Consider the following 9,662-nt stretch of genomic DNA (forward strand, 5'->3'; position numbering starts at 1 on the left):
GCAGACAGGGGCGGGGAGAATGCGGGGAAGAGGCAGAGCGGGAGGGGGACCAAGTTGCCGCACCATGGGCCTCTGGGTTGTACTTGCCCCCTGGGCTAAAAGTTGCCAGTCAGCCCCTGAGTATGAGTACCAATATTTTTTTCCCGGTACTAGCTGCTACCGAAAACTGATACCGGAAGTCCCATTAGTGAAGCCGGGCGGCATGTACAGGTGAAACTCGAATAATTAGAATATCGTGCAAAGTTCATTTATTTCACTAATGCAACTTAAAAGGTGAAACTAATATATGAAATAGACTCATTACATGCAAAGCAAGGTAGTGCAAGCCGTGATTTGTCATAATTGTGATGATTATGGCTTACAGCTCATGAAAACCCCAAGAACCCCAAATCCACAACCTCAAAAAAAGTAGAATATTACATGCAATCAATAAAACAAGGATTGTACATAGAACAATATCGGACCTCTGAAAAGTACAAGCATGCATATGTACTCAGTACTTGGTTTGGGCCCCTTTTGCAGCACTTACTGCAATTACTTTTGCACGATATTCTAATTATTCGAGTTTCACCTGTAATGACTCCTTGCCCGTCTTCCTGATTAGCTGGGAAGCGAGGCGGCATGTGATGACTCGCTGCCTGGCTTCCTGATTAGCTGAGAAGCCGGCTCCATGCTCCCTCATCACCAGGTGACGAGGAAGCATGGAGCCCGCTTTCTGGCCAATCATGAAGCCTGGAGGCGGGTAATGACTTGCCGCCCGGCTTCCTGATTGACCGATATCGATACTAGTATCGGTACATCCCTAGAAAATTCCTTTACTCAGTTCTGAACCCCTTGAAAAAGATACATTTTAACATGTTGCCCCCAGATATACTTTATTCTACAAAGATGCTATTGAATAGAATATATCATATATGACATTGTAGTGATGAACTGTGACTACATTTTTATAGCTTTCGATACAGTAGGGTTAAAGCAGAGCCATGTGTTTTCTTACTTGAATCTTGGTGTGGTCCCTGTATTTCTTCCAGATCTGTGCAGTGATCCAGTGTGAAGTTTCCTGTAATAAAGACCAGTCACTGCTGCTCTCTCTTCTTGTACAGGGTGACTGGTCTGGTCTGTGGGGGTAGCCCCACTGCAAGGGTTAAGATTTGATTCGCCCGGAGTTCTGCTTTAAGTTGAAGTGTTTGTTCCTGGAACTCAGCTTTAAAACCTCTGACAGGTTATTTTATTTACTGTCTGTAAACTTTTGGGAAGATTTCGCCTTCACTGCCTGTCTTAAAGATGTAAGAGGAAGCAAATGAAAATCTCTACAAAGTGAGGGGAATTCCCCTCCTAGATAGTTGTCACTGGAACAGATGTCCCCATTGAAATATCTAACTTTCATTTCTGCTATTGTGACAGCTGTAAAATGTTGGATTTTCCATCACTTTCTGCCCCAATAACAATGGTCACCAGGATGAATAAAAGGGGTACAGACAGCATTCCAATGCTTCCCTGCTCAATCCAAAACTATAATAAATAAAGTTTAAAAGAGAATTATGGCCAAACCTTTGTGGCTTTAGTTCTCTTTTGGGTCACAGGAGGACATTTACCAATATGCTCCTGTGACCCAAACTCAGCATATAGCGAGCGGGTTACTGCCCACTATATGCTGACAGCGCAGACCAGCGCTGCTGACAAGATAGATCCCAACAATATTGTCAGGATCCACCCTGCTGCCTGATTGACAGCTGGCTCAGCCTCTCTAGAGCCAAGGCCAGCTGTACCCGCCCACTCCTCTGTCTGTCCCTCCAATGAGCACTGTAGGAGCAGAGAGAGGAGGAGGAATCCCTGTGGGGAGCAGTGAATGACAGTTACTCCTCTCTGCAAGGAGAAGCCGTGAGCTGAGTCATTAATGATTTGTGATTGCTCAGCTCTTAGTATATAAAGGCGGCAGGGCCGGTGCTAGGATTGTAGTCAAGGTGGGCAAGGTGCAATTTTGCGCCCCACCGATTCCGACCCCCACCCCCTGTAAAAACAGGGCATTTTGACAAGTATTGTACTTGTCAAAATGCCCCGATGTTTGCGCTATGGTTTTTTTTTCCACTTACCTTCGGTGCGGAGAGGAGCGGCAAGTCAGCGCTAGTCCGGTGGGAGGAGCTCCAAGTGGGGTCCTAATTTAGCTGGCCGGCGACTGCCTGAGGTGCCGCGTGTGTCGGGATCCTCAGGCAGTCCTAAATTAGGACCCCACCTGGAGCTCCTCCCACTGGACCAGCGCTAACTCGCCGCTGCTCTCCCGCACCGAAGGTAAGTAAAAAAAAAAACATAGCGCAAACATCGGGGGCATTTTGACAAGTACGAGTACTTGTCAAAATGCCCTGTTTTTTCCGCCCTCACCCTGCAGCGCCGTAAGGCGCCCGCCTTACTTGCCTTGCGCTAGCGCCGGGCCTGAAAGCCGGTATATGACACCTGCAGTGTCCCACACCAGCTATAAGTATTGGGATGAGTACATTTTACTCTCCCAATACTTCTTCTTTAACCCTTTCGCTGCCAAGCCCTCTGAATCGCTTTTAACCTCAGCTGGCCACACACTGTTTGCAATTTTTCCCATTGTTTACATTTTCTACTGCTGCGTTGCTGTCGTTTGTAAGAGACCCCCCTAACCATATATTTTCTGAAAGCACGGGCCCGGTAGAATAAAAAGATGGCGATGCTAATTTTGTAGGTCTTGCGATAATTCCGCAAATGTTTTTCAAATAAATATTAAACCAATAAAAATACACCATTCAATTGATAAAAACACACTAAAATCAGTATCAGTGCACAAAAAAAAATACTTTTCCGACTAAATCTAAAAGATAAAACTGTATTGAGTTAATAAATAACAAATATTTGTACATTTTAAATTGCACCTTTTTGCGATACGATAAAAAAATGAAGTAACGCAAAACTTTGAATAAGCGACTTATGTTAAAAATTGTATCATAACGCTTGGTAATGCGTCACCCGGATTTTTTGTTAATAGCAGTCATCAGCGGCTTCTCAGCTGCTGATGAGAGCTATTATTTTACAGGGGACTGTCAGGTGAACCGTTCTGGTGTAAGTTTATGAGCCTATAGTAGAATGGTAAAAGCCCCTGACGTATGGCATACTGACATGGCCAGCTGCAAGCGGTTGTGTTCCGCCGTAAGCCATATGTCGGTGGCCGCGAAAGGGTTAATTCACAGCCAGATAGTCAGCAGGTTTACCTGAACATAGATGCTACAATGTGGGTTCTGGCAGAGCCACTAATTGGCTGGCTCTCCCTAAATGTCATCATATGACAACTATACTGACCGCCTGTGTGACCAAAGGGAGCCTGGAGCAGCTGGTAGGTAATTAGAGATGGTAGGTCGAAGATATTGCTTATGTTAATGAATGGTAGAAGCTCTATTACTTATGTTATAAAAAATGTTTTGTTCTTTATAGCTTGTATACATATATGTACATGGGTGCAGCCATATTTGCTCATTACTTTCACAGACAGGCCATACACGGAGTAAATTTTGGCTGGTCCTTGATGAAATGTAATTCACTCTGTGGGTGGCCCTGATGGCAGCTTCCCGCTCAGCATCCTTCGATCTGAAAATAAAAGGAGGCAATCCAAGGCAATTCACTTCTCTGATCCCCTGTCTGTCCTCTCTCCTCCCTTCTCCAAGTTAGTAGATGGACAGTTGCTGGAGACTGTGCAGTCCATTTTGATCTTGTAGTGGACAGGAAGTTCAGGTAAGCTGAGCTACAAGAGTTGGTGCTATTCAGAAACATAATGACTGTAAGTGCTTGGACAAAAATGTAAAGATAGACTTTGCTGAACAATGTATATTTCTTTGACCTGGATGCATTATTGAAAAAAAGTTTGTGAGTTTAATACTACTTTCAAGACAAGTCCGCTTAAATAAGAATAATAAATTTCAGTCAAATATAAATAAATACATGTGCCCCATAGAGGAAATCTGTTATATGTTGGGTCTCCATCCTGTTTTAGTCTCAGCATGTAAACAAAAGGGAGGTTTTGAACAGCTCTACTAAGAAATAACAACCATAACTTCCCCAGATAAGAAGGCAGAAGGATTTTCTGCAGATATGTGCACTTCCTGCTTCTCTGTGACGTCTTCTCGTGATATTTAAACCACAACACAGCTCTGGCATTTGACAGTTGGGGACGGAGCCCCTGAAATACACAGACAATACCGATCCTGTGCATGTTGCTACAAATGTATTTTCAACACAACATGGTAATATCATAGCAATAGTGGAATGAGGAAGCTGAACTAGAATCAACAATATTGTAGATAGCCTGATGTGAATGTGCAACTATGGTTAGCGCTGCGTAAATGAACTGTCACACGTCGGCTCTATAGATCGGGAAGTAAGCGAACACATACCGCCGCTCGCTCACTTCCCGATCATCTCCCTGCAGAGAGCGGTGAGTGTCAGCCACTGCTCCCCGCAGGGATCCCCCCATTCCGATCCCCCAGTGATGTTGGGGGACCCTGTAAAAGCACCATCCCAATGCCAAGGGCATATGGCCTGGTATGGCAGGGAGTTCTTTGAGAAAGTGATAGTTCAGTTGCATATTACTTGCTCTGGTGCTCTGCAGTGCCATTCATTGGTAATAGCACCCCAATGCACCTCTTGCATTGCAGCACACCACAATGAACTGTGAGGCACTATGATGCGTTGCAATGTGCTTTGCTCACCAATCTTTTTGCTTGGCTGTGGTGCATTTACACCTCATTCGAATTAATGGGCTGACTTAATGCAACGCAGGTTAATGCACAATATAATCTCCATTAACATGTGTGCAGTCCAACCTGATGTGAATGGGCCTTACAGCACTGTGCGCAATAAATGAGATGACTCTCTCACATTTTAGGGGATTGTTGCGCCATTATACAAATTAAGTAAATGTACTATGGGCAGAATGCTGATAGTACAAAAATGGCCGAAAATGTGGTGCATCCCTAGCTTCTGTTTTGACCTCTGATATGTCCCCAAAGCCCCTAACAGTAAAATAAAATAAAAATAAAAAATTTTAAAAAATAATTTTAAAAATGTTGGAAAAAAAGTCATTTTCGGTTTCAGCTTGACAAATTATTTAATTTCGGTTTTGCTCTACAAATCTAATTTTGGTGCATTTCGAGTTTCAAATCATGTATTTGTAGGTATCTCAACTCTCTCGTACACTCCGGGAGTCTCCCGCTATTAGATAGCAGCTCCCGGCCGCCTGGGAGAAAAACATTTCCTCCTGGGAAGGTTTACTCTGCTATAACTAGTAGTGTAAACCTTTCCGTGCTGTCTGTTTTTTTTTCTGACATCAGGGCCACCGGCAGTAAGAGAAAAAAAAAATGGCATAGGAATACATAGCTTGATTGCTATTGGCTATTTCAACTTGCAATAGCCAATAGCAGACTAGCTATTGCACCCACCCACTGCTGATGTCAATCAGCAGAGGGGGACCTGAAGTTCTCCATCACGTCCTCTTCTAGTGACTGACAGCAGCAGAGGGCGGGTGCAATAGCCAGCTTGCTATTGGATATTACAAGTTGAAATAGCCAATAGCAATCTAGCTATACATTCCTATGCTTTTTTTTTCTATTATTGTGATGGCAGCAGCTGTCGGAATACTAAAAAAAAAAAAAGCAAACACAGCAGAAAGCAAAGAAGCTAAAAAATTGTTTTTTGTGCTATCTGCCATCATTTCAGAGGGGTGTTCTCCTGCGGATGCAGGGGGGACAAAATGCACCTCCCTGAAATGAGAAGGGCTCCTCCCTGAAATAGTTTTTTTCAGGTTGGGATCCCTGGTGTTCTCTACTGGTAGGGCAACTGGGGTGTTGCAAAATCTCAGTTCACTCACCGCCCTTCATAGAAGTCTATTGGGCCAGCTGCTTCATTTGAAATATTGCAGAGCAGAACGCTGGGCCTGGAAGAGTGCAGGTGAGTGAACTGCCGAAACAGTGAAGATTTTGCAGCAGTGTTTCCAGCAAAGGATACTGTGGGGTCGGTGTAATTTCCAGCTCGTTGTTGTTTAATGTGGAATTCTCCTTTATGTATGCATTTATCCATTTGTATATTAAAAGTGTATATAAAGACAAAACCTTTTTTTTCTAGTTTTAGGTTTGAATATAAGGCATTTGAGTTGGGATTATGATAGGGAAAGGTTAGTTGTCTGTGCCTCAGTGTTGCAGATTCACCATTCTATTGGTATGGGTGACCATTGTCATTGTGACAGAAAGTGATTTGAGATTCCAAACTGTTAGCGCTGTCACTAGAGCAAAAGGTGAATGAAATCTTCCATTGGGGACACCTGTTCCAGTGACAACAGTCTAAGGGGGAAATTCCCTTCACTTTCCTCAAGCTTCCTGTTGTTCCTCTGTTACAGGAAGTGACTGGATATCTCGACAGCAGTTAACAGACAGCAAAAAATACCCTGACAGGGGTTTAACCCTTACCTACCTTTTCCAAAACTAAAAGAAAAAAGCATTGGCTTTGCATACCCCTTTGGGATTCCTGGTGTATAGAGGCTTTTTGGGGTTTGAGCACATTCAGGTTTGTTTTCTTTGCAATACATGAGTGAGTGATTGAGTGCTGAAATTGGCAGCAATTACATAATTTGTCACATGCATGCTCTGTGCATGTGTACCTAGGACAAGCCAAACTGTTCTAGTTCATTTTTATCAAATATCTTTTGGTCTCTATTCTCCACAGCAGCTGTACATACTGGGACCTCCTGTCAACTGAAGCAAATTTGCAACTTCCCAGCTTGTCCGTTTTTCAAGTGAGTTTAACCGCTCTAAATTGATGAAGGGAAATGGTGACCATGACCCTCAGACAAGCAGAATTAAAGCAGAACTATTAGAGCTATCCCCACGCTGCAGGGGTTAAGTGCTTGTTTATGCCTAGGTTCAAAAATAACAAAGATATACTCACCCAAAGCTCGGATCCATCTGGCTGTCACAGCACTCCCTCCAGTCTATCTAGTGACTGACAGCAGCAGAGGGCGGGTGCAATAGCCAGCTTGCTATTGGATATTACAAGTTGAAATAGCCAATAGCAATCTAGCTATACATTCCTATGCTTTTTTTTTCTATTATTGTGATGGCAGCAGCTGTCGGAATACTAAAAAAAAAAAAAAAAAAAAATGCGGAGAGGCGGCGGGCACCTAGCTGAAATGAAAAGGGCACCTCCCTGAAATTGCTTTCTCCAGGTTGGGATCCATTCATGTTACAGTTTAATCAGTTTAATACCCGATGCCCAGCAATGCTTGTGTTGTCTGTGTGGAAAGAAGGGGGTTAAGTGTGTACAACGTACGTAAGGACATGGGAGTGAATTCATGTTACAGTTTAATCAGTTTAATACCCGATGCCCAGCAATGCTTGTGTTGTCTGTGTGGAAAGAAGGGGGTTAAGTGTGTACAACGTACGTAAGGACATGGGAGTGTCTCTCCACAGACGTGCCAATATGTGGCTGCGCTCAGTCAGTGCCGTCTAAGCAATATTCCCCCCAGGGTAAGTTCAGCAGTGACTCAGAAGAGACAGAATAGTGCACTGTATGTCTGTCTCGGGAATTATGTATTTTAAGATTATCCACCAAAATATTACTCATCACTTTAGCCATCAACAGAAACACATACTGTCTGTAAATAGTGTCTGCTATAAAATGGAAAGCAATAAAATGGCTAAAAATGTCTAGACCAGGGGCTCCTCACATTTAAAATAATTCCCTCCATCCAAAATGATTGTGTGCCAGGACTTCTTGGTAAAGGGCAACTTAAATAGAAATTTTCAGTTTTGTGTGGCTGCTGAAAAAATGATTTCTGTAGCTTTCAAGGGCTCCTATAGACCTCACTGCTAGAAAGCTATATGGAGATATTATGCCTAACCAAAGAGGTTGATTTACTAAAGGAGTGGAGAAGGCTTACTCAGAAAAGCAAATATTCATTTTGCTTAGTGAATATTGCAAAACTCTGTTCGTTGTGAAGAGTATACAGGTAAGGGCCTGTTGACATTGCATTAATTGCTTTGGTGCTATCGTTTAACACAGGCTATTGCACAGCACACCTAGCGTGCGCTGTGGTGCGTCAGGTGCATTGCATTACCATTCATTTAAATGGCACACCAACGCACCTCCTAGTGGTATTGCAATACCGTGCGTTGCTGTGAAAAAAGTACTGCATGCACTGCTTTTTGTCAACACACCACAACACACTGTATTCTAGTAACACGTGTTGCGCAGCAACAATTCAAAACGAAGGCAATACAATGCACCTAGTGCATATAGTAATGTATGCTAGGTGTGCTGCTAGCAATGCGATAGCCTGCATTAAATGCACAGTATTGTGCAATTAACGCAACGCTATGATGTGAACAGGCCCTTAATGACGCAATAAAGACACATCTTGTCACAGTGAATGTAGCCTTTAATGCCACAGCAAATATGCTGTAGCAGTGCCCTATATCGCCCCCCAAAAATGTAATTAATGCCATTGGCAGATATAACTTAGTAAGTGTGCACTGTACTGCTAGTGTATGCACTCTTCCATTTGAGATGACTCTGCCATTCATCTCTATAGAAAAGGTTGTCGCACCTGTGCAGCAAAATAGACACAACCCAGCATCATGGAAAGCTGGGTACTAGGAAGCAGGTCTGGATGGAGACAAATAGAGGGATTAGATAATTTAAAGGTTTTTATAAAGTTTATAAAGTGAACATGAACCTTGTAGCTAACCCAACATTTTTAAGATCTGATCAGCGAAAGCTTCCATGATATTATGGGATTTTTAATGTTTTCCTGGTTCATCCCTAAAATGCAGAGAAAGAGGAGTGAATACACACAGGATTAAACAGAATTTCTGTACATTCATACATGTACTTAGGGTTCATACACACTATTGCGTTACGTGTATATGTATAGGAAATGATGGACACCGGCACTCCAAAGTAGATTAACGTCTCTTATACACTTATTGCTGTAAGTGTATTGTTGCATGAAACGTCAATAAAGAGACATTATTCTACTTTGGAGTGCTGGTGTCCATAATTTCCTATACTCTATTCTGACGGTGGCCATCCGTCGACTACTGATGCACACAACCTGTCACTACGGATTAGCGGTAAGGAGTGCAATGGGTACATGGATTGTACGTGTATATGTATGTTGCGATGCACATTCTAAATGGTACCCCGATGCACATATATGGTAAACAAAACTACAGTGCACCGCAATACACAGATGTCAATACACTATGGGGGGAATTTATCAATTGGAGCAGGCCAAATCTGGAGCAGTTGCCCATAGTAAACAATTGGCTTCTATCTTTCACTTTCAAAGCTTAACTGAACAAACTGAAAAGAGAATCTGGTTGCCATGGGCAACTGCTCCAGATTCTTTCTGCTCCAGTTTTGATAGATTCCTGCCTGGGTGGTAGTGGCCTGTGTAGCCAAAAAATAGAGGACCGTGCAGTGCGTTTCATGCTTTCTCAAGCATTGTCAGCCCCTGGTAACAAGGACCCATGGGTACCTGCCATGTGTTCACACTGCTCCAAACAAGATGGCTTTCTGCAAAGTTTGCTGCCTTCCTCGCTGTATGACCCCCTCCCACCATTACTAAAAGGAAAACATATAGTAATAATATATATATA

The sequence above is a fragment of the Nanorana parkeri genome, unplaced genomic scaffold (genome assembly GCF_000935625.1).
Source record: "Nanorana parkeri isolate BGI_ZX_2015 unplaced genomic scaffold, ASM93562v1 scaffold121, whole genome shotgun sequence".
Classification (NCBI taxonomy): domain Eukaryota; kingdom Metazoa; phylum Chordata; class Amphibia; order Anura; family Dicroglossidae; genus Nanorana; species Nanorana parkeri.